Source organism: Neofelis nebulosa, chromosome 2 (assembly GCF_028018385.1).
Source record: "Neofelis nebulosa isolate mNeoNeb1 chromosome 2, mNeoNeb1.pri, whole genome shotgun sequence".
Classification (NCBI taxonomy): domain Eukaryota; kingdom Metazoa; phylum Chordata; class Mammalia; order Carnivora; family Felidae; genus Neofelis; species Neofelis nebulosa.
The window spans coordinates 29,070,383-29,089,987 of NC_080783.1; the positions used below are offsets into that span (position 1 = coordinate 29,070,383).

Consider the following 19,605-nt stretch of genomic DNA (forward strand, 5'->3'; position numbering starts at 1 on the left):
TGGAATCTGCTTTGGATTCTGTGTCTCCCTCTTTCTCTGTCCTTCCCCTGCTCATTTTTTCTCTCTCTCTCTCTGTCTCTCTCAAAAATAAACAAACATTAAAAAAATTAAAAAGTAATGAAAATAAAGAATATGCCTAATTTTGCAGCAGTTAGACCTACTGTGTGCAAAACCTCAGAGACAGAGTCTGGGGGAAACAGTGTCAGCTGTGGCCGTGCACGGACCCCAGCCTGCCTGCAAAAGGGGCCCAGTGCTATCAGATGTGCACTGCAGGAGGGGCGGTCAGAACGAGAGAGCAAACAAAATAGCGAGCATGATCCTGCCTCGAATGCTCTAAGTGCTTTGCGGCCATTTGAAGACAAGAGAGTAAACAACCTCCCATCTCCTTCCTATACATTAGTGCTCGGCAAATATTTGGATGATCTCGGCAGGGACGGTTTTCAAGGAATCCTTGTGGGGTGGGGACGGAGAAGGCTTCTTTATAAGATAAATATTTATAGCTAAAGTAAAAGAGCTAAAGGAAAAGGAAATGGACTCTAGACTTCCCATAGATATTTTCTTATCTCTTGGTCATTTCCTTTTGGGGACATTGCTTCCTGTCCCATCCTCTCTGCCCCCGGGCCTCCACCTGCTCCTCTTGTCTTGTCTCTAAGGGAGTTCCTGCCATTCCCAGCTGTCCCCAGGAGTCCAAGATCCTCACTCCTGCTGGCTCGGTGAGGTAAAAAGGGCCTACACTCCATCCGGTAATCAGCTTTCAGCCCAGCACTATCTATGGGGTTTCCGAGAGTCTTTGAGGCACGCATACTTTCACAGCTTGGATAACAAGGGCTTTCTGCCTCATTCTGCTTCCCACCCTTCTTCTTGGTCCCCCGCCTCCTTCCCCCTGCTGCTCAGACTTTATCTAGCCAGCAGCCTTCAGGAGCCCTGGGGACTCCCCACCACCAGGGGCAGCTGGGAGGCCACACGACTTGCACGGAGCACAGACCCTTGGCCACAGCATGGCTGGGATGTGAACCGCCTGCCTGTACGGCAGGGACACACGTTCCTGAAGGATCCTTTTTGGGGGAGGGAGAAGGAGAAGGAGGAGACAAAAGGAGGACAAAAGGAGAAAGGTGGACAGCTCAGGACCGCACTTCTTTACTGTTCATTTCCAAATGGGATGACAGAGCTCTGTCAAGTCCACAGGGGCTGTGTCTGGCATGAGTCAGCAACCAGTGCAATTTACTGCCAGTTGATTAAATTAGCATTTGTTATAAGCCAGAAAGGGGAGGGGGGTGTTGTGTGCAGGGATAGATGGAGAATGAAGAAAATCTTCTTCATGCCTTTTGAATTATTTATGGCCTGGAACTTTACATGCTAAAACCTAACCAGACTTGATAGAGGGAGCCTGGGAAGGATTCTCTCTTCCCTTAAAGCCACAGAGCACATGCTTTTGGTCTCCTTGGAGGACTAGGAGAGTGCTAACAATGACAGACTCTACCGGAGCGAGTGGAACTCTCCATTTTACTGTGACCTTGAAAATAGATACGCTGCACAGAAATCTTGCTTCCACTAGGCACAGGAAGACTTAGATTTCTCAGTAAGCTTTTGAGCAATGGATGTGAATGTGTGAATGCATTCCGCTTGGATTCTGCCGAGTGGGAACGTGGGACGGCCGTCAGATCAGTGGACAAAGGATAGGTCTCTTGGATTCCGCCCCTGGCGCCCAGCCAGATGGGAAAGAAACAAAGACTCCAGAGCCTCTGCCTTCCTTCCCCCATGCGTCTCCCTCCTCCCTCCTCTACACACCACCCCCCCTTCCCCTGCCTTTACCGCCTTGCAGCCCAGTATTTGGAGAGAGTCTGCTGACTCCTCTCACGTTTTGGGAAATCATGTGTAATTGTTTAGGATGTAAAAATGAAGCGATTCAATCTCAGAAAGGGGCTCCCCTTTTGGGAGGTGGGTGCCTGCAGAAGAGCACGAATTCCATGCAGGGTGTGTGCGCAGGGAGCCTGGCAGGGTGGAGGGGAGCAGCGTGTGGAGAACACCTGGACGCACTCCAGCTGGGCATCAGGGTGGCCTGGCGAGCGTCTTTGGTCCGTGGCTCTTCTGACTGCTGGAAGCAGCAGGGCAGCCGGCACACCAGCCCAGAGGAGCTGCCTCTGTTCATAGTCAAGATCTGAAGCTTTTGTCCGGTGAAAAGGCAAACTCTTGGGGTCCTCCTATAGACTCACAGTATACCTCCAAAGCTGCTACTTCAGGATAGGGCTCCTTCTCCTTACCTCAAATGCTGCCCGTGGACCACACTGGAAGGCAGGCTTTTTGCCCAGAAGCAGGTGACTCTATCTCGAGAGATGCAAGAAAAAAAGAGCCAGGGGAGAGTGGCTGAATGAGGCGGGACAGAAGCAGCATGACAGATAACGGGACTGGAGACAAAGAGTGGGGATGGGTGCTTTGGTTAAAAAAAAAAAAAAAAAAAGGAATGCAATCCTTTCCTCGCCTCATCACTGCTAGCTCGGTTTACCCGTCAATGCAATATGTATATAAAACCTGAATCCAAGGCTGACCTTTTAGTAAGAACTGAGTCATTTTTTTTCCAGTCGCTAACCTAAGTCTTACATTTTCAGCTGTGTATAAGCTCAGCAAAGCAGGCAGTGTCCACTGGAGTCCTGGCACATGCAAAATGACCTACGAATTTATAGTGGAGAATGGAAAGGATCACAGTGTCGAGCCCCAGCGCGGGGTTTCCCTGTGCCCCCATTTCAGCACCAAAAGGGGTCCATCCTAGGCCACAGGGGAAGGGCTTGCTTCCTACAGCCAGGATACTGTGCACTGCCCTCTCGTTCCATTGCTGCACCAAGAAGCAAGTTGAGGTCATTTTCATAATTAAGGCAAAACCTCCCTTTCTACTCGAATTACTGAGATATTTCAGGCAAATGTAGATTTCCAAAAAAAAAAAAAAATTAAATGGCGCAATTTGAGTTTGGGAACTCATTAAAAAGCAGTGAGACTTCCTGTATTGCATCAATTATAAACAATTTGGAGGGAAGAGAGGTTGCTTTTTTTCCTCTTAAAGAAATTATCTGGAAAATTACCCAGGTCTTTGCTTCCTCTTTTCAGATGAGATCTGGACAGGCTATGTTAAGTACAATAACCTCATTAGGACAGGTTGAAATGATAAAACCAGGAGAGGAAACCGAGAAGCCCAAACCCTGTCCTTAGGCTTGCCTCCAGCCTGCCTCGCCTCTGATAAATCAGTTCATGTCTCCAGGCACTAGCATCTTTTCCTTTTTCCCCCACTGAAATGGAGCCAAACCCCTTTGCCACTTGTCTACTTTATAGGAATGCTCTAAAAATTAATATTCACTGTGAACCCAGGAGAACCTCAAAGGAATGATCCTATCTCAGCGCAAAACATTATCTGTTTTGTTTCGTCTGTCGCTCTGAGTTGGCACTGATACATTGTTCAGAATCTTTCTAAAAAATCTCCTTTCTGTTTCTGACCCCCATGACCCATAATGATTGGAAACAGTGTACTGGAATAAATCCACGAAAGAAATGTTTTTGCCTGTCCATCAACTCAGCCAATAGGGTTGAAAGTGACTGTGATCATTTTAAGTGGTTCAATGAATGTATAAGCCATGTACTATGGAAGGAGCACCAGTCACTGCCGATCTTATCCTTCTTTGCCCAGGTTTTTCTTAGTGTTCGAATTGGTATGGAGAGGAGGATGGAGATTTGGGTCTTAGGGATTTGGGGAGGTGAGTCATGCTGAGGAGCTATGTGATTTTACTTACTCAATGTTTCTAGAATCTATCCTCACCCTTTCCATCCCTAATACCCTACTCTGACTCAGGCTTTTATGGTCTCTTGCCTGGATGTCTGAAGCCCCGTTGGAGCTGGCCCTCTTGAGTACGGTGTTACCTGCTAAGCAGTTCCCCATACTGCTGCGAAAGAGTCCTTCCAGAAAGCAGGCTTCGCCAAGTCGGTGCCTCCATTGTCCAGAAACCACAGTCCAGGCTCTCCCAGGGGAGGGACTTCCACGCTCCGTCAACGCCTTGGTGACCTGTGTGTCCAGCTTCACTTCCTGCCATTCCCTGCCCTGCACATTCCTGTTCACGGACGGCAAACTGACTATGCTTTCTTGACATGGACCGTGCTACTGTTTACCTTTGGGCCTTCGCTCTTGCCATCCTGTCTGTCATGGGTATCTCAGAGCGAGCAGACAAAAACAAACAGCAAACAATCAACGAGCACCCTTAGCTCTTCAATCATCCTCAGGACTCAGATCATGCGGTATGGGGCACGTACCCTCTGTGCCTCACTCCCCTTTCTTGTGTTCTCCTCCAGGGTAGGGCTGTCTTCTGAAACCCCCCCCACCCCTCCCCCCACCTTGGGCAAGGCTGTAGCAACAAGGTGGCATGTAAGGTTATATGGATCTTGATTATATGCGCATGTCTACCCTCTCTGAGGAGAGGGAACTTGTCTTTTCCATTTCTGTATCTTGAGTAGTACCTGGCTCAAGAAGGGACCCAGTAAATCGTTACATACACCCCTCTTAAGTAGCTTCTATGTGTAAGGCACTGTGTTAAATGTTTGTGGAGAAAGTTTCCAATGCTACGCCGTTCAAAGAGAAAAACTGGTAAGTATATCAATGCATATTTAAGTGAATTCCTTATTTTCCTTTGAATGAATGATCCAGAGTTATGCAAATAATTAGCAGTTGGGGGGAACCCTGTGTCAACAGCGGGCCATCTGGCAGTGTGAAGTCATAGCAGGTTGCTTCGCTTTGCTGCCACCACTCTGGGCCTGGGGCTTTCTTGTGGCTGTGGCCTTGGGTATAGAGACCTCCCCCTTCTCTGGAGTTCTCTGCCTTGTGTTCTGTTGCCATGGCAACAACCCACTTTTCATTCTGGACTTCCTGCATAGGAGAAGGGAATCTTTTACTACCAGGGCATAAACGAGGAGGGGTTATTAGAGAAGTAAGTTGACAAGGTTAATCATCAACACATTATACTAGTTCCATAAATTCTGCTTTAGCGGTAGGGGAGTTTTTTAGATGTTTGTGGCAGTCCTGAAAACTAGAATCGCTGTCCGGATATGAGATTTGGGGTACCCTTTGTTTAGATATCTATGTGCCTGTTGTGATTCTATTTTTAATGAGAAAAATATTTTTGCTCTCCAAGTATATGGAAAACCTATTTTCAGTAATTCAGTGTATTAAAGACGAGAGCAAAATTTCTAGGAGGAAGGCTGAATGATCTTGCAAGGTGTGGAAGGCTGGGATAAAGCAAGATACTAACACCTGTCCAACTCTATAATAAGGCTGTTCAAATCTGTTAAGAGATTATGTGGAAACATAATAATGTATCATTTGAATACTTTATTTGGAATAGAGTCACCTTTAAAAAAAAGAAATTGCTAGCAGACTTGCTTTCTACATACCTTTCTGTATCCAGGCCTGCGAGTGCAGGTGTCTCTTACAGAGTGATTCACTGTTTGGGGACTACAGAAGTCTGATACAGAGACGCCATGTGCTCTAGGCAAGATGTCTTAATCTGGCTGTGTGAGCCCAGCCTCCTTGTAGCTCAGCATCTTTTCCTTTTCTCCCAGAAGAATCGAATTTCTCTTTCTAGTTCAAATACGAGCTTACCCCTGGCCTAGGCTGAGTTCCCTTTGACTTTTTACCAAGGCAGCTTCTCTTTTCCGGTGTCCAGCTTTTACTCCCAAGACAGATGGAGACCTTGCTTTGTCGAAGGGGCAGGTCTCTGATGAGTTTCACGGAACGATGCGGTTCTCTGTCTTTTGCCTCCTCCTGATGCCTGGGTTCCCCTTCTCTCCGATATGCCTCACAACTCCAGCCCATTTGTCTTCTCTCGAAGGAGCCAGACAAGATTCTCATTTATTCACTTGCAATCAGCTACCCACATCGCACAGAGACGCACAGCATGCATGAGCATTATTATACCAGGGGCATCGTATGCTCGGGCATGGGCCAGGGAGCAGTGGGGACTTGGCTGGCAGGCTTATCTGTGACAGACGTGATCAGTAGACAGTTTTTCTGTCAAAAATGAAGGTGATACTTTGCTTACTAGGCATCATTCTTGGTGGCTGCCCTGAGTGGGCTGCCATATTTCGTTCCCTATGACTCAGTAGGTAGCCATAGCCATTTGGATTGGGGGGCAGCTCATGGACAGATCCAATTGGACTTTGTGCGCTGGGATTCTTAAGAAATCCCAGTGAGGTAGTGACCAATGTGAGTTTGGAGTAGCCAAAGTGGGCCATGTCCAGGCTGTAGGTACAAGGGAGTAGGAATGAGGATTAAGTAGAAGCTGTTGGGTACAAAAAGGCAACACAGAGCATACAGAAAGAATAAACTAGTTAGTAGGCAAAGGAGAACAGAGTATACACACAAAAGAGGGGGAAGAGAAATACTAAGAGAGTCAGAGGGAGGTGTAAAGAGAAGACTGGAAGAGGAGGGTGGAGGGAGAGAAGGAGAGAGAGAAGGAAGTGGGGAGAAAGTTAGACGGAAGGAGGGAGAAAGGGAAAATCCTTAATGTGCTTCCATTCCATTTGGATTCCCATGGAGTAGCATAAACCAGTACTTAAAGGAACATTCCTTGAAGCCTGCCCATTTTGGTTCAAATCCTGGCTCCTTGCTTGCTAGCTTTTAACCTTGGCACTTACTCTTTGTTTTGTTTTGTTTTGTTTTTACCTTGGCTTCCTCATCTGTATAGTGGGGAGAAGTACAGTATCTCCCTCAAAGGGCTATTGTGAGGAAGAAATCAGCTAACACACGTAAAGCATTTATCAGGGTGCCTGGCATGCTGTGTAAGTGTGATCTATTTTTATTACAGAAGATCTTGGTTTCAACAGAATGTCTCTCTTACTACCTCATGGGGCTTCCTGACTTCAGTCCCCTGGCCCCCAATCCGAGTTGAACGCATTTGTGGGTATCTGCTCCTTATCATCAAAAACAGCTTAACTGCAATACCTTAAGGGTACTTTCCAGATTTTGAATCTTCTAAAAAGTCATATTTTCTTTGGCATTTTATAAATTTAGGATAAAAAGAGAAACTGTGGGCCTTGTGGGAACAGAAATAGGCAGAGTGAAAGAGGAGGCTTTCGAAGTGTGTACATTGTCCAAACAAGCCATCTCTCATTTGGGCAGGCAGAGTGGAGGGGGGGACCTTCCCCCCCATCTGGGGTTACTTCTGGGGGCCAAACGCCACATGAACAATGATGCTTTCTTTGATGGCAGGTTTCCTCGCTTCTTCCGTATTGAATAGACATGCTCCCTCCGATTTGCTTCCCTCCAGCATATTGCTTCATTTTTACCCTAAAGCTTGTAGCCTTCACACTACTCACCTCGTGTGACTGTGTTTCAGGTGTTCTTACAAGGGCTGGCGACACAGTTCCACTTCCAAACCCTGAGCACAAAGCCCACGGAGGGATCCCACAGTGGCTAACACTGTCCCAGAAACCTAGCTTGTGTTTTGCCCACCTGGAGAGGAGACCCCTGCTGTGACAGCGTGCTGAAGGCCTGTATTAGTTTGCTGAAGCTGCCTAGCCAAAGTGTCGCAAACTGGGTGGCTTAACAGAAATTTATTTTCTCAGAATTCTGACGAGAGGTCTAAAATTGAGACATCGCGCCCTTCCGAAGGCCATGAGGCCGCGAGCAAAAGTCGGTGTTTGCCTGTCTCCCGGCTTCTGGTGGTTGGCTGACCATCTTTGGTGTTCCTTGTCTTCTGCTCCATCAACCTGATCTCGGCCTTCGTTTTCACGTTGGCGGTCTCCCTGGGCGTTGGGTGTATCTCTGTTGTCCTCTTTTTATAAGACGCCGTCCATATTGAATTAGGACCCACCTTGATGGCCGCATTGTAACTCGATTACCTCTGTAAAGACCCCATCTCTAAATTAGGTCTCATTCTAAGGTACCGGGGTGAGGACTCCAACATAACTTACTTTATTGACACAGTGCGACCCATAACACTGATATATCTGAGGAGTGAATGCTGAAATGGCTCCTGGGGTTGACAGGTGGGTGACTGGGTATAATGCTGGTTTCCTGATAATGGTGTACTTGTGAAGTAAGCCCAGTGACTGTAGCAGTTGTAAGTCATACCCTCATTGCTTAACACTCTCTTGGCTTTTGTAATTTCATACCCTCTTGGTTTTTCTCTACTGGCTTTTCTTCCTTAGAATCCTTGGCTGGACCCCTAAGTGTTGCTTTGCCTCGGGATCTGCACCTTGACTCCTCTTCTTCTCCATCCACATCCTTACTTTGGGGAATCTCATCCAGTTCTGTGGCCTTAAATACCATCGTTAGAGTCATGTCTCTCAAATGTATACCCCTATTCTTAAGCCCTGGTCCATTTTGGAAACCCACACTCATATACTCTGTTATGTATTGCTTTGTAGTCACATTCCCTTAGATGTTGAAGAAGCATCTCAAACTTTTAATGTCCAGCACTGAAATCTTGATTTTCTCCCATAAATATGCTCCTGCCCCTGTGTCCTCTGTCTCAGTAAATGGCACCTCTGTGGCTAGTCTAGTCCTAGGAATCCTCCTTGGCCCCTTGCTTTTCTCCTCCATTCAGCCCAACTGCAGACCTGTAGATGACGGTTGCTTTGAGACCTCCCCAGAGCCTGTGTACCTCTCACCATCCCTGTGGCCCCCATGGTGCTCCAGGCCTCCAACATCTCTTACCTGTGTGACCGTAAGAGCCTCCTAAATGATCTCCCTCCTTCTACTCTTGTTGGCCCATCCTTCCTGATGGTTCAGACTCATGTAGGTCAGATCCTGTTCCTCCTTTGCTTTAAATTCTCCACAGGCTCCTCATTGCACTGAGAAGAAAATACAAGCTCTTTCCTCTGACCAAGTAGCCCACAATGGTCAGGCCTCTGCCCACCACTCTCCCACTCCTTGTAGAAAGTCATCCAAGTCCGTTCCTTCTTGAGGGCTCCCACTAGCTACATCCTCTTTCTAGAGAGCTCCTCTTTCACACGTTCAGTTGACTTTACTTCTTCTTGTCGTTTATGTCGCAGCTTAAACTTCACTTCCCCAGAGAGGCCCTCCCTGACCACGCAACATAAAGCACAACCACACCCCATGTATTTCCTGATTAATTTTAATCCTAGCACTTATCGCTGCCTGCTATGTTTTTATTTATTTACTGTCTGTCTCCTCCCACTAGAATAGAAGCTGCATAACAGTAGGTACATTGTCCTACTTTCCCATTTTATATCCTTAGGGCCTGAAGCAGTGCCTTGCACAATTTAAGCGTCAACATGAATTTGTCGAATGAATGAATGGACATTCTGGGCAGGAAAGATGAAGGGAACCTATGGTTAGAATATGTACCACGTGTCAGGCATGGTTCAAGCCTTTACTGCCAGGATTCATTTTGACCTTCATAAAATCCTTTAAATTATGTGTTCTTTCCCTTTGACAGATGAGGAAACTGAGGCTTTGAGAGACTAAGGAGACTGATTCAACAACTCATAAATTACAGAGCTGAAGTTCTAACTGGTTTCCACATGTTTTCTACTATGACATAAGCTGGAAGTGAGAAGTGCATCATATAACCGATGTTTCAGAAATAAAAGTGAAAGCAAGTGATTGAAAAGTATTAGGTACAATGGTTGCTTCTGGGTCAACTAAAGAAGCTACTTTTTTTTACCTAATCTTTCTAAAACTGGAAAGTTTAATTGGAGGATTAAAGATTTCCACAGTAGAAGTTGTGCTAAGGACAGATAACCTGAAATGGAAGTTTTGACTTTTTTTTTTCAACGTTTTTTTAAATTTTTTAATTTTTTTATTTTTGGGACAGAGAGAGACAAAGCATGAACGGGGGAGGGGCAGAGAGAGAGGGAGACACAGAATCGGAAACAGGCTCCAGGCTCCGAGCCATCAGCCTAGAGCCTGACGCGGGGCTCGAACTCACAGACCGGGAGATCGTGACCTGGCTGAAGTTGGACGCTTAACCGACTGCGCCACCCAGGCGCCCCTGGAAGTTTTGACTTTTAATGAAAGGAAACTTGTTAAAAGCAAAACAAAAAAGTGGAATATTTTTATTATTATACTGTTTTGGGATTCAGGACCAAGAGACACATTGTATGTCATGATTGGTGGCGGTGGTAGGGGTGGGGTGGAGGGAGCGTGAATGGTTTTCCAACATGCTCTACGCCTAGTACAGTGCTACCTGGGCGTAGCACCATGGCACATGCTCAAGAATATTTGTTGAGTGAATGAATGGGGAGAAATAAGATATGCAAGTCTTTGCCTCCTCCCGTGTGCTCTTCACAATGAGCAAAGGTAGGGATGGGGAAACTTCAACTGGCTGGGTGACTGGAAACAAGTTAAGAGACCTCACCAGGTTGCATCAGCAAGCCCCTGTGCTCAAAGTGTGTGGACGTCCCCCTCCCCGTTCCTAGGGTGCATCCCCCCCCCCACCTGCATGCTTGTTTATCCCTCTTATGCCTGTGAGGGAGTGAAGATGTGATGTGTTACTTTGTAAAGATTACCGACTCTCTCTTATTATCCTCTAATGACCCAGCATCCATCTTTTGTTGGTTGTGGTTATGTTTTGGGAGAGCATGATTTAATCCATGATGCAGTGCATTCTTGGTGATAATGAGCTATGAAGAATGGGGTCCTACTGTAATTTATTTCAGTATTCAATAGATTTCAAATTACTGTATAGAAATACCAGGAATAATCTCATGAATAAAAGAAATAAAGGGGGAATTTATGCGATCTTTACATTCCCTAAGGAAATAATTCAAGTACAAAAAGAAGAAACTAAATTTAGGTAATCAAAAATCAAGGTGTTTAAAGAAGAGCTGTTGTTTTGCAAGATCTGAAATAAGCATATGGAATGCAGCAAAAAGTGGGAAGGGTGCCAGTTTACAGGAAGCCAGTAGCATGAACCAGTACAACTGTTTGCAGAGAAAATTATCCAGGTCAAAACAAAGTAGGTGATTCAATTTACAAAGGACATAAAAGACAATAGGAAAAGATTCTTTATATACCCAGCAGAAAGCACCAGGGAAGCTTTACCTCCTGATTAGATGTGGAGATGTCAGGGTAGGTAACACCAAAGACGTATTTTAATGGAAAGTTGTGCTAACACTGGGATTGTAGGCCAGGTTCCCCAGGCAGTAGACTCTGCAGTGGATATTTGCATGCAAGTGTTTTGGGGGCAGTGCGCTGGGAACAGCCCCTGTTTGGAGGGTGAGGGGATTGAACAGGGATGCACCCGCAACAGAGGCCTCAGTGGGTTTTACCTGGAGCTCTGGAGCTGGGATGGCCCTTCAGAGATGTCCCACGTTGAGACAAGGGGATGGGGCCTTTGTACCCCTATACCAACCAGTTAATTAGACGTGCACTGTTCCCAGGAGGGGGCATAACCTAGAGTAAGGCAGCTCCCTTCTGTAATTCCTGGGGAGGAACTTAGCTGTGAGCCGTCAAGAGCTGACACTTTTGGCAGCTGGAGGAAGAGAGGGCTCAGTCTCGAAGGGGTGGGGCCTCCACAGAGCACCATAGTGTCTAGTCTACTGGAACCAGCACTGAGGGCTTGAAAAGAAAAAAGATGATAGACTATTGCTTAACATAAGATACATACATTTTCTTTTTTTTTTTTTAATTTTTTTTTTAACGTTTATTTATTTTTGAGACAGAGAGAGACAGAGCATGAACGGGCGAGGGTCAGAGAGAGATGGAGACACAGAATCTGAAACAGGCTCCAGGCTCTGAGCTGTCAGCACAGAGCCCGACGCGGGGCTCGAAATCACGGACTGTGAGATCGTGACCTGAGCCGAAGTCGGCCGCTTAACCGACTGAGCCACCTAGGCGCCCCAAGATACATACATTTTCTAAAGATTTTATTTTTGAATAATCTCTACACCCAACATGGGGCGGGCTCAAACCCACACTCCTGAGATCAAGGGTCACACGCTCCACCAACTGAGCCAGCTAGGCATCCCTGCATAAGATATTTTCTAAATGTGATTCTCTGTTGACCATCCACTTTTCCCGGGGTCACTACAGTAGCCTTACTACAGCTCTCTCTCACTTGCATGCTTGGCCCCCTTTAGACTACAGGTGGAACAGTCTGGAAACACAAATCAAATTCTCTCATATCTCTGCTTAATATCCTTCCTGATTTTCTATCTTTCGTATTATAAAATCCCAACTCTTTGGCCTGCCCTTTAAAAATAGGATGGCCATATAATTTATTATGCAAACCAGGACACTTTTGAGAATAAAGAGCCTTATCAGTAATTACTCAGGGACAACGGTCTAAACGAGGACTGTTCTTAGCAAACTGGGATGGATGTTCACCCAACCTGTAAGCTTCCTGATAATGACCACCCCTTACCTTCATTTCACCCTCTTTCCAAAGTCCACTCCCATTTGCCTTCCATTAGGTGCTAGACCAGAAGAGGACCCCAGGGCCCTTGCATTCATCACTTCCTTCTACTCACTTTTTAAGGCTGTCCCTCCCTCTTGCACTCTCCAGAGCTCAGCTTAAAATGCTCCTATTCAGAAAGGCTGTCACATTTATTTTCCATCATAGCACCTGTTTATTTTAGCCACGGTCCTAACTATAATCTGAAATTGCAGTCACTAGATTTTATGCTGTCTTGCATACCAATGTATCCCCAGTGATTAGCCCAGTGCTAGTTCATACATGTTTGGTAGTCAGTAAATACAAAGAAGTGAATGAAGGAAGAGCTTGGGAAATTGTTTTGAAACAAAACAGTGTGTGTGTGTGTGTGTGTGTGTGTGTGTGTGTTTTCAATGAAACACCCAAAGACCAGCAAAGGACAAACACATCACCTACACTGGGAATTGTAGATGTGCCTGCTGACCCTGGAAATGTGGACATAGAAGAATGCAAAACATTAAACAATCAATTTGCAAACACCTAGAGGATCACAAGCTGCTGGATAATAACCAGCAGTTTAGCGATGAAGAGATATTGTCAGAACAATCTAATTTCCTTTTAAGACAGAGGGACCTTCATCAAAAGCATTTATTAAGTGTCTGCACACAGCCAGGAGAAGCCTGTCAGAGGTGGAGGGGCTTGTATTCATCTGTGAAGCATCAGATTTAATATGTGTCTTGACTTCAGCTAAAATCTGATTTTGTTTCTGCGATAATTTCCTATCACAGGCCAAGCAAATATGAGTTATTTACGGTAGAAAATGGTAGCAGAAAGTTACAGGGGTAAGCCCAGAATAATTACCAAGGCCTTTAAAAGTTGCCAAAACCCTAATGATTCTAGGTGAAATCAGTTTAAAGGTGAAAAAGGGTGGCCTTTTGTTCAGATCAACTGAGGCTGACTTTTCAGTGCTTTGCCTCCTAACACCTGCTTGTCCTGGGAAACAGAGTTGCCCTCAGATTAGCAGCTGATTTATTCTAGGTGCATTTGGAATGGTTACTGAATGCCCCTCTCTGAGAGAGGGTCCAAATGAACTATTGGAAGCACAAACTCTGATACTGATTCACACACAAGCATCAAGGTCAGAATTGTAGGATAAAAGTAATACCCTTGCAGGGATCCAAAAGCCACATGGATGCTCCCAGATATCGGTGCTAGGCATTGTAACCTTGACTTTCAGACACAGACAACATTTTGGCCCGAGCTGACACAGACTCATCCCAGCACCCAGCCACACAGACCATGCATATGTGTGAATTGAATACAAAGCAGCTGAAAAATTCCGCAAGAAACACTTATGAAATCTTAAATGTAAAGTCCTGGGAGATGGGACCCTCAGACATAATTTAGGGGTACGATTTGTCCCAACTGTGGGGATGGGCAGGTCACCAGGAAAGTCTCGTCAGCCAATGAGAAGTCCACATCAGAGAAGTCACTAGCAATACCAGGAAACTGGCCTTAGAGCAGCACTTTATGCTACACAGATTGAAGAGCGAGACAGGATCCTAACCCTGAGAAGCCTCAGTTTGGAGAATATTGAAAAAATGCCTCACATCTATCCACAGGGGGATAAGGTGGTGGCAGCTTGGTTACCAGAAGAAGCCATGTACAGTATGGATGATAGGAGGTCAAATGGGATTTAATGTTTATTCATGGACTCAACTTTTGTTAAGAATTTATTTGTGGGTGGGTACTGCAGTGGCTGCTGGGATACCGTGTAAACAGGATGGAGGCCATCTTTGTTTTCATGAAACTTACAGATTCCAGAGAGCCTATAGGGATTCGCCTGAGGGGTCTTCATATTTCTGGGCCTTTGGAAAATCATGAAATTTGAGGAATAACTGAACCTATGAGAACAGAGATTAAGAGGAGCGGGGACAGCTGGTATTAAGTAATTCAGCTATCCAGTGACAGAAGGCTGCTTTGACAGAGAGACTAGAGAATAATTTTACAATCCATTTTATGTTTGGGGTGTATCATTGTCCTGGAGAGGACACAAGATATTTGAACGTTTGCCAAATTCAATGGTTTCAGGAAGGTTCCTGCCTTCTGTATCAGTCAGGAGTATTCAACACCATAGAGTAGAACCTCCTTTCTCTCTATTTTGCCCTCTTGATTTTGGTGACACCATGTGTCCCTCGTCATTTGCCCCTTCCTTTACTCTCTGTTCCTTCTCAGTCTGTTTTGCGGGAGCCTTCTCAGCTGCTCGGCCCGTCGGTGGGGGTGTGTCCCAAGGCTTATCCTTGTGTGTGCTTCTTCTCTAATTACTGTCCTCAGTGACCTCATCTAGTCCAACGCTTGTGGCATGTGCATGCCAGTGACCCCCAACCTATTCTGCAGTGCTGACGCCTCCCTAGGACTTCAGGCCCATGTGGCCTCCCACACACTTGGCCTCTCCCTGTCCTAATGGATGGACGTCCCAGACTCAAGCAGCCAGGCCCTCAGGCCTGCCCTTCCCCTGATGTCTTCCACCTTGGTTCATCCAGTGACTGAACAAAGATCTAGACATTACCCTGGATTCCAGTCTCTCCTTTGACTCCACACGTAACTCATCCCAAGACCGATTATTTCTTCCCCTAAACCATATTTCCCTTAATCTTAATTACTATAACCATGGCCCAAGCTAAGTTATTGCAGGAGCTTCTTAACTGATTTTCTTCTTCCACTTTTGACCCTTGAAAACTGCTCTATGTCTGGGAGAGCCAGGGTGGCTCAGTCGGTTACATGTCTGACTTCCGCTCAGGTCATGATCTCACGGTTCCTGAATTCAAGCCCTGCGTCGGGCTCTGTGCTGACAGCTCAGAGCCTGGAGCCTACTTTGGATTCTGTGTCTCCCTCTCTCTCTGCCCCTCCCCTGCTCATACTCTGTCTCTGTCTCTCTCTTCCCCCACAATAAACATTAAAAAACAACAACAAAACTATGTCTGCCACCAGCGGGATTCATTTAAACATTAATCACATTATGCTATACTCTTGTTTCAAAAAAGTGATAACTAGGGGTTCCTGGGTGGCTCAGTCGGTTAAGTGTCTGACTCTTGATTTCAGCTCAGGTCATGATCTCATGGTTGTGGGATCAAGCCCCGTGTCGGGCTCTGTGCTGAGCATGGAGCCTGCTTAAGATTCTCTCTCTCTCTCCTTCTAACTTTGCTCCTCTCCTCCTCTCATGCATTCTCTCTCTCTCTCTCTCTCTCTCTCAAAAATTAAATAAATAAATAATAAAATAAAATAAAATAAAATAAAATAAAGTAAAATTAAATTAAATTAAATTAAATTAAATTAAAAAGTGATAATAGCTCACTTAGTGCATTTGACATGAAAATCTTAATTCTTTTCCTGGCTTAAAAGCCCTCTGTGCTCTGTACCTCCTCTTGCCTAAGTTAAATCTTTCTTCAAGAAGGAAGGCTTCCCTGGCCATAAAGCCAAAGTAACCACACCGTTACTCTTTATCATATGCCCTTTCGGCGGCTCTGTGCATTACTGCTAGCTGATATTTTTATTATTTTATTGACTCATTTATTTATTTGTGGTTTGTGTTCCCAGACTGGGATGCAAACTCTAAGAAAGCAGGGACCTTGCATCCTCAGAATTTGGAGCAGTACCTGTTATAGAGCAGAAGTTCAACCACGATCTGTGGAATAAATGAGTACGTGGACGCCCGAAGGGTGGTATTACACCATCCTGTGTGCTGTGCCCTCTCACTGAATTGAGTAAGTGTAACACTTGGCTCTTGCTGTGTTACAAGTTACAAGTCACCCGAAGTTAATGACTTACCACGACAGGCATTTGCTTTTGCTCACAGGTCTATGGCTCAGCCGGGCAGTGCTGCTAACTTGGGCCAGGTTTGGTTGATCCTGATTTGGCTTCCTCGGATCTGTGGTCAGCTGGCAGATGGGCCAAGGGCTGCTTGGTCTAGGAAGGCCTCACTCAGAAGTCTGGCAGTTGTTTGGCTGTCAGCGAGAGTGACAGGGGGACCGGGGCAGTGTCTCTTTCATCCAGCAGCGCAGCTTGCTCCCGTGGTCCAGGAGAAAGAGCACAATCATAGGTCAATCATGGGCCCAAGAGAAAGGGCACAAGTGCTCAATGCCTCTTGAGGCTGAGGCTTAGAACTGGCACACCATCACTGACCCTATATTCTGTTGGTCAAAGTGAGTCACAAGACCAGTCCAGATTTACAAGCGCAGGGAGACACTTACTGGTGGGAGGAAATGCAACGTCACGCCGCAGAGGTATGGCTTCGTGGAAGGGTGAAGAGTTGGGGACATTTTTGCAATCACTCTACCACATTACGAACGATGACAAAAATGGTCACTGCGTCTTGCTACCTTCTCCTTTCCGGACAAGCACATAAAGAGCATGTATAGGGCCCAGAAGCGCTTTTCCTTCAGTCCACAGAGGGTGGGTCGCAAGATCCAACGTGTCCTTGGCTGCATAGCTGTGGTGACAGGAGTGGCAGGAACCGGCCCCTGGGCACACTGCTGTCCACACAAATGTGCAGACTCCTCTGTCGCCGATGGGAGCCGCGGGACGCTGGTCCTTCCTGATTCTCCCGCACTGTCATGGGTTCACCACCTAATTCCACACCGCATGTAAGGCAGGGCCTAGGAAGGTGCTAGTGCCTCTGTGAACCCACCGCAGGGGCTGTAAACATCTGGGCTACCTGTTGTGCCAACTTGCATGCATTTGGTGAGAAACAGTGTTAAATCGAAAAGTGCTTCTCTTTTTTTTTTCTTGGAGAACACTCACATGACTCAGAATCAAAAGGCCTTGACACAGGCATTTTAAGAAAACTCCTTAAAAAGTGAGGAGAACGGTATGCTCAGCTTTGTCTGTGCCTTCCGAGCACAGTGGTCTGTCTGCATCCTGAGAGGTTCAAGGCTAAAGCAAAAAGAGCAAGTGTTTGTTCCAACAGATAAAGTCTTTCTCAAAAAATGCATACGCTGTCCTATCAAAGTTATTCACCACACCTCAACGATCTGAAGCTTGTCATTGAATCACGGGATCCAGATGCGAACTCTAGGGGATTGACCATTGTTGCAGGTCCCTCACTTGGTGGCAAAGAGCTCCCCTGTCCTAGCTCCTTGTCTGGTTCTTCTCTCGCCCTCCCAGTTGCCAGCTCAGGTTTAAGAAGTTCTTTCTCCATGCTCAGATGCCGATGACTGTGTTTGATTTGAACATATTGATTCCAGGCAGGTGACAGTGGACATAGCAATTCAGCTGGACAAATATTTAGATCAGTGAAATGTCCTTTGGAATCACTGGAGCCAAATGTTTCCTTTTCCCAACCATTTCACTCGGCGACCTACCTCCCCAGCACAGAAGATTCAAATTCTTTCTAAATTTCATCTATTAAGAAAATACTTCTAGGCTCTAGCTACATGATATCTCCACTGGGAGCCTTGTTCTTCTCCATGCACTGAGCAAATCGAATCTGAAACAGATTGAAATGACTCAGCAGCAGGCCTCGGGCCTCTGTGTCTACCTACTCGTGCAGTTCACCAACCTTCAGGGCCCTCTTGCCATCCAGCCTGGAAAGAAAGGAAAAAAGTCAGTGGCCCCATTCTACTGCATTTGAAACTCTTCTTGCTGCCCACAGACACATTCCTGAAGGCACCAGTCATGGATGAAGAACTCCACTGGGGTCAGAGTTGGATCCCACGAGGCTGTCTGGGACTTGTGGGGGAAGCAGCAGAAACGCAGTGTTCTTAGCGCCTCTTGCTCATGATTCATGGCTCTCCACCCTGAGCTGCGAGACGTGCCCACATTCACCACAGAAGGAAACAAACTATGAGCTTGGAGGGCCAGGGAGGAAACCAGAGGCATGCCTGGGATGATTAGGCACATGAAAAAACACTGTGGAAAGCTTTGCTCGTCCTCCTCTCTGGCTGGAGGTGCACAGAATACAATAGATAATACTGGAATGTGGCACATGACGGGGCTGACATTGGATGTCTGTGTACAGTGAAGGCTTTCTGTCATCTTTGCTGGAGCAAAGGAAGGCTCTGGATAGCACAGGTGGTTTCATGATGGGACAAAAGGGCCAGTGGGGGCATAGTGATTAGGAAGGGCTTCCTATTTCTCTACGTGGAGAGAGCCCACTTCTCTGGACCAATGGAAGCTAAGGTCCTTGATGGTGCCCTAGTTACTGACCTCTTATCACTAGGACAGAACCAGCATGGCTGGTTCTTGTAGATCAGATATCTCCTGACACCCTTAAAAAGGGACTAGGATATTTGGTACATGGGCATAACGAATAGATCCCCAAGCTTTACCAGCCAGTGAGCAGAATTAGGTACCATTATGTTTGGTACTCACATCTCCACCAACTCCATGAAAGTTTGCAAAGCTCTTCTCCATCCTCAGCACCCTTTCACCAAAGTGTAGTCCTGAGAGTGCCTAAGGGGTATCTTACAGGGCCCACACATCAGCCCCAGCCTCTGACCTTAATGACCTGGTTGGCCTCTGTCCTGGCATCCACTAGTCCCCAGCTACACAGGCCTTGACAACTTGGTAGGCTTTGGTAAAAAAGAGGAGAACCCTTCTCCTTCCATGTGATGATCAGCTACAGAAGATCCTACAGCAGGGTTGCATACGCCCCCGGTTATGATAGGATTTAATAAGGGTTTATTTCATACACTGAATTCTTTCTCTCCCTGGCACGTGCATGTGGAGCAGCTGGGATGGGGTCATCCAACTACCTGCAACCAGTTTGAGTCAGAAGCATGACTTCTCCCAGATTTTTAGCACGTGTTGCTGAATCTGGTTTACACTCCAGGCTCTTCCCGTCACCGTGTGGCCTTTCTCGGGTGCCCTGCTTTCCCTCCATGCAAACTGACTCAGGGTGCCTTCCCTTCCCCACTTCCTCCCATTCCACCTGCTATGCCCATATGTTTGGATCCCGATTGTACACAGAAATCACATGCTCCCTTGAGGTCCCCTCAGGCCCCAGGTAAATCAGTTGGCATAAATACCAGCAGGGATGGGGGTGTCTCCTGGCCTCATCTGCCAGCCACATGCAGACCTGATTCCAGTGCGGTGGAGAATTTTGTAATTGCTGCCATTCCTATTTGCTGCTTTGTCAGTGGTTTCCTGGTGTCTGAGTCACTGCACTCACAGGGCCACCAGGGTTGGCTCAGTCAGGATACCAGCCGCACGGCATGTCCCAGGGGGCAAGAGCTGT

General features: G+C 46.5%; 1 long non-coding RNA gene across 1 annotated transcript; it reads right to left on the reverse strand.

Annotated features, from left to right (window-relative positions):
* Window positions 1-1,121: 1,121 nt before the first annotated feature.
* On the reverse strand, window positions 1,122-18,170 carry LOC131499452 (uncharacterized). Its single transcript, XR_009255885.1, has 2 exons — window positions 16,200-18,170; window positions 1,122-9,324 (listed from the first exon to the last, which is right to left on the reverse strand). It is a non-coding gene; the product is annotated as an uncharacterized LOC131499452 (long non-coding RNA).
* Between the last annotated feature and the right edge of the window lie 1,435 nt (window positions 18,171-19,605).